Here is a 6,000-nt window from a genome sequence, read left to right on the forward strand (position 1 = left end):
GAATTTTAATAGCTCATTTGCTAATTAAACTGAATAATAATAATAATAATGATAATGATACCTAAAGCACTGATTCCCTCGTATGCTTTTGCCACTCCCCTGTCCTGTCCCATTTTCTGAGTATTACCCAAGACGCAAAATAATTGTTCTACCCACGTAAGTAGTGTGAATGACCCCACTTTAAACCTCTATTCCCATAAGAAACACTCTGAAAAGATGTCAGGGCTGCAAGCTCAATAAAAGGCCAATGCTGATGCATATCATTATGCATCACTAAACAAACACCAGATTGAAGAGATTTAGGATGAAGACTTGTTAACATTTTGAATGGTACTTTTGAGGAAATGTCTGTCTGCATGTATTAAATAACAATCATTCAGATGCCAGGGTATGAAGCAGAACGTAAAAACCAAACTGAACTTACCCACAGAGATCATATGATGAAACAGTAGTCCATTGAACATGTATCTGTGCAATTCTAAAAGTTAAATTTCAGAAAGCCTTAGCAAACTATCACAAGGATTATGAAATCATGTCCGAGTATCTCTTTATTCCATGATGCAAGGTACGGGACTAATACTGAGGCTGTGCAATCAAACATTCAGAAATCAAATAATGATGAAATGAAAGGCTATGTCATGTAAACCCTATGCAGCCTCTACGAGATCTTAGCAGAGGCAGATACCCAGTCTGTACAAGTATGAGTCTGCACAAATGTACAGTCTGCTTTCAAAGCTGTTACATTCAGGAACTTGAAAGTCTTGCAAAAGGACTGAAGTGTGGACATGAGAGGCATTAGCTTCTACTCGGCTTACAACTGACCAAAATTTAAGGTATTTGGTTAAAAACATTTCCAAAGTTACCTATCCATGTAGAATGCTGGCAAAGTATCAAAACAATTATGTCTGCTCTAATAATACTGAAATACTTAAAAGAAAAGCTCTATAATAAACATTTCAAAAAAAAAAAATTAGATTAAAGGACCTTCCTCAAACTGTATGAAAGTTTGATACAGACAAAAGAGAATTTTCTTCCTTCCTGGATTTCTGATTGGGGCTTTTTTGTGAAACTCACTGACTGTCAATAACTGCTCAATTTCCTTTGCAAGAAAATGTATTAGAAAATTCTCTGCACTTTTATTTTTGCCTAGATCCTCAAAAGTTATTAATTATTCTTACAACTTTAAACTGTGATATTTTCATTATCATTTCCATTTTGAAAACAAACTGTAGATGCCATCACTGTAACCTCTTAGTTTATACAGGATTATTAGAAGGGTTGTTTTATCTTCACATAGTACATTTTCTGTATATTTGTAAGGAAAAAAAAACCTTATAAGCTTTATTAGTTAAATAACTTTATAACTTTGAAATATGACAGCTATTATTTAAAGTTTTGCTAAATTATATTTACTAATGTACTTCATAAGGGTTTGAAGTCAATGGAGAGAATAACCCTAAGCATAGTCTCTGATATCTCTTCTGTGCAATTCCCAAAACTGCAAATTCACTCTCACTCCCACCAGTACAAGTGCACAGAAAAGTGAAGAGCATCAAAACTGGCTATGAAGAAAACCCTCAGGGCTGGAACCCCTTCGCTGCTTGTTGGAATATTACACCATCTGTTCCATTTGTAGAACAAAGGTAAGACGAGAGTCTTTGGTCAAACATACCTAAATGTTTTCAAAGGAGAGGTGGTAACTTCTATGGGCTTTTGAGGTAATTGACTCAGTGTTTAAAAACTCACAGACAGCATGTCCCAAGGCAAAGCTTTAAATGTTGATGATTCCTGAGACTCATTTACAAGACTGGTTTCAGTTTAGGATTTCAAATGCATACTCCAGGAAAATGCTAGGAAAAATAGAGATAAGAATGATGTATTGGCTTGTTTATATAGATATTAGGTATCAACTGATCATGAAACTGTGCAATATATTCATATACAGTGACTACAAATATGTCAAAATAATACATTTTTTGTTTGCTAATTCCTCAATACTGTGTATTTACATATTGTAGCTGTATATGTGTTGATATTTTTCGATTATATATCTATAATAATTATTATATATTTAATGCATGTATTATATAGCAATTATTATTCCAATCCCATATAAAATATATCCAAAACCTCTTCTAAACCTGCTTATATCAACACAAACTTTCTAACTCTCCAGACTGTTTGGATCTGAGAGTGGCAACAAAGGGAATTAAACAGCTTGTTGTTGGGTTTGTTTTGGTTAGACCACCCTTCCTTCTCTCTTGTCATGTAAAGGAAAACCTAGATTAACTGGTTCTGTTGGATTCTAATCTTGCACACCAGATATGCCTCTATTTCTATCTGTACCACATGTGCAACAGCACAGTTAATGCTTTTACAAAAAGTTTTTCAATATCAGATTTATTGCCTAAATTCTGTGGGTTATAGCCAGGTTTTACCATTGCCCAAATTTCAAAGCAAATACTGTATGTATTAGATTGCTCATATAGCATCTTACAATTTCAGAGCCTTTTGTGATAGCATTACAAAAACTTCCTCTTTCATCTGCCAGGTTCTTTGGATTTAGTCAGGTTTTGCTGGCAAAGCCAGAAATTGTATTCCAAACAGTCTGAAAGTGGTGTTTCCAGTAATCCATTTAGATGAGTCATTGTTTCAGTGGCTCTCTCAGCTGCCTCATTCATGCTTTTAACTCTCAAATGCATACTTGCATCATCATTAAAGGGTGGTTGTCTTGGCTCTCTAGGCTGCTTCCTCCTAGATCTGCATACTTTCTCTGACTCGTTGAATATTTTGCATGATTATTTGTGACATTTCACCTTTTAAAGAGAATTCATTAGTTCACTGATCAATCAACCCGACTCCCTTTTCCAGACTAATACCACCAGGCTCAGGTAAGGACCAGAAAATTGCTGTATAAAGTACCACGGAAACTCAAATGACATCTCATTGAACAATTATGAAATACGTGAATTTAAAATTAATTGTTCCTTCTTTGATACAGAAAAACCGATACAAGATGCACACCTGATGCTGGAGAACTTAAAAGCATGGAAAAACACATCTTTCAATAACTGCATACTTTGCCTCTTTATCTTGATTCTAACCAAGATATCAAATAGGACAGAAAGGAGGTGTGCACATCTTATCATGCATTTTTCATGTTTGATGGCGAGTAGAAACCTATCATGTTTTGTTTGAAATATATTTTTAAACAATTTTTCATCACTGCCCTCTAAATGTACTCAATTTGCCTCAGCAATTTTTTTTTCACCAGAAATGATCACTCTTTAGGAAAATGAAAAAGCTGGATCCTGTCTAAATAGAGAGCATGTTTAACAGCTTGTTTAACTTTTAAAAAAAACCTGACTGTCAATTTTTCCAATCCATCAACACCAAAGTATCAGGATTGTACCCCAACAATGTTTAGTCATTGGCTCTGAAGCTGTAATGCCGAGACAGACAGATGGACTTAGAAGTACAAGATCAGTACTCTGTCAAAATTCTAATTCTTTCTTCTAATAGAACCAGTGGATTCAATTCCAAGGTCCAATCTCTAGAAATTTACTCCAAAATGAAGAAATACAAGCGTTCTCAGTGCTGCCACACAAGTTTTCATTGCCACTGAAAAGCTCCTTCTCTCTCACAAGCTCAGAGGCCTACTCTATGTCACTCCTAAAAGCATCTATTTTTAAAAATAGTTTGTTTGCTACATGATTTCTCTCTGAAAGTAAATTATTAATCTATAATGGAATAGTACATTTCTGTTTAAAGGACATAGATGCTTTAGACATACCTATTTATTTGTAGATCAGAAGTATACAGAACTTTTCACCCTGGAAGAAAAAATAACATGGCTTTAGTTTTAAGGCATTAAACATTTGCTATGGTAGAACACGCCACTCCCAAACTCTAAACGCAAGAGGTTGTATTTTCAACCAACATGAATCAGTCCTTTGTTGAATCTCTTTTCATTTCACAATGGAAGGAGAGAAAGGAAAAATTCTGTTATTTTTTTACATGGTATAGGCTATCATAAAACAAAAAGTAAGTTGCTGTTGCTTGTCTGTGTGATATGCACCACGTCTGCAATATTTCTGCCACCACCTTTTTCAGCACCTGTCTATTGGCCAATCAGAAAAAAGCAAAAGGCCTGAAGTCTGTTCAACTCCATGGAAACTCTTTCCAAAAATACCCCCAAGCTAAGTGTCTCCCTAATAGGAGCTAGTGACTGACAAATCTCTCAGCAGTTCATTCTAAATAGCCAGCTGTGTTTTAACTTTTATTTTTAAATTTTGTTCTACTGAAGGTAACAGCGGAAGTAATCAGCTGTTCCATGTTCCTCCTTCAACATTCATTCCTCTTTCCAAAAGTATGGATGTCACATTCTTGCACATTTGTCTTTGTTAGTGCTATGACTTCTCGAAGCAATACACAGCTGTCTACCCCTATCTGGCATCAGACACGTTTTTAGGTGGCAGGCAGCGTCTTCCTATGAACCACAGGAATACACTTGGCATAATCAAAAGACAGCATGCAATAGCTGTTACAAAGGTAAAGCAATGTAAAGCTGTACTATGATAAAAGCAGCAAGAGAAATAAATATTCATTTTCCTACAGATCAGCATCTCACAGTTTGTTGAAAGAGGCACATTCCTTTTTCAAAGTTAATCCCCTTGTAAAGAAAGCAGCTTTTATCTGGTATTGAACTTCAGTGCTGTCTGTGCCTGCTCAGATCAAACACATTTCACATGCTAAGAAGGAATCCAAATACATGACTGGCTGTGAATATAAACATGTAAAATATGCACCATAGGCTTGCAGCTAAAATTGATCTAATAGAGATCATTTTCCTCATGAAGAGGAAAGTCTTAATCTTAGCACATACAACATTAGAAGATGACATGTGATGCTATAAAGCATTTTTCTCACTGCCCAACTATGGGAATGTTATGCGTAAGTGCAAGTAGTTTTCATATAAAAGAAAAAATACGCTCTGTTTGAAATACAATCTTCGCAGAGGTACAGGTAATATCTAATGTGAACAGGACTGCAGCACTTAAGAATTAAGCAGTTCCATACTCCACAGGGCATAGAGGGATGAATAACTTCAGATACAGCACATGTAATTATAACAAATATAATTAATTTAAAAATAAAAGAAATGGTAAAGCCGTATGAATACGACTAACATGTACAGCATATAGGACAAAATCAACTGAGAGAAGAGCAACACTTAAAGCATTTAATTTAAACAAAACTAGACAAAATCAGAGCTAAGGTCTTATATATGGACTTCTTAAAAAAACCTTAAGAAAGAGGCTAGTTCGCACAGTCAAGACAAAAATTAGCTAACTAACACTAATGGGCTGCTTTTCTTCTTTCAAACAGCCTGTTTAAGTTAGTATGTTACTTTTGTGCCACATATTTTCCACTACAGTGTTTTAACTATAATTTGATTTTTTTCTTTAGAAAATTATGTAAGACTACAATGAGCTGATGCAGCTTAGATTTCTTAAATTTATCATATAATTTGAAATCTTTACATGCTACACTACACAATCTCGATTATACTGCCATGTGCCACTGCCAGATTCTATCCTTGCTTTCTCTATCCTTATGAGATTGCATCAGTCCTGCCTTCTTTAACTTTCACTTGTTTCCCCCCTTGCTTCTTAATTCAACATGAAATTGATTTCTTAAGTTTTCGCACTTTATCAAAATCAGCTGTAACACAGGCTTGCTTAAATTCTTATTTGTATACATTCCCAAATGCTAAAATGTAGAATGGCCTTTCTACTTAAACCACAGAAGACTGTCAGTTCAGAGTTTGTTGACACCTCATTTCTTTTTTTTTGACACCAGTAGATAATATGCCTTAAATATTTTAATACAATCGGGCAGTTGAAAGGTCTTCTTCAGGCCACCTCACAGCAGGGAGCCCCGCCGGTGCGGGGTGGCCGCAGCTCCACGGCACGGCTGTGGGCCCCGCCGGTGCGGTGT

At 35.5% G+C, this 6,000-nt stretch overlaps 1 long non-coding RNA gene across 1 annotated transcript in view; it reads right to left on the reverse strand.

The window, feature by feature from the left end:
* Positions 1–1,112: 1,112 nt before the first annotated feature.
* The window catches only part of LOC121658292, a 5,456-nt gene continuing 568 nt past the window's right edge, over positions 1,113–6,000 (reverse strand). The window contains exons 2-3 of the long non-coding RNA XR_006013925.1: positions 3,794–3,833; positions 1,113–1,850 (exon numbers count right to left, since the gene is read on the reverse strand). This is a non-coding gene — a long non-coding RNA (uncharacterized LOC121658292). The remainder of the gene's footprint in view (positions 1,851–3,793; positions 3,834–6,000) is intronic.

The sequence above is a fragment of the Corvus kubaryi genome, unplaced genomic scaffold (genome assembly GCF_017639235.1).
Source record: "Corvus kubaryi isolate FWS band 111438036 unplaced genomic scaffold, C.kubaryi_AGA036_p1.0 split3-131, whole genome shotgun sequence".
NCBI lineage: Eukaryota > Metazoa > Chordata > Aves > Passeriformes > Corvidae > Corvus > Corvus kubaryi.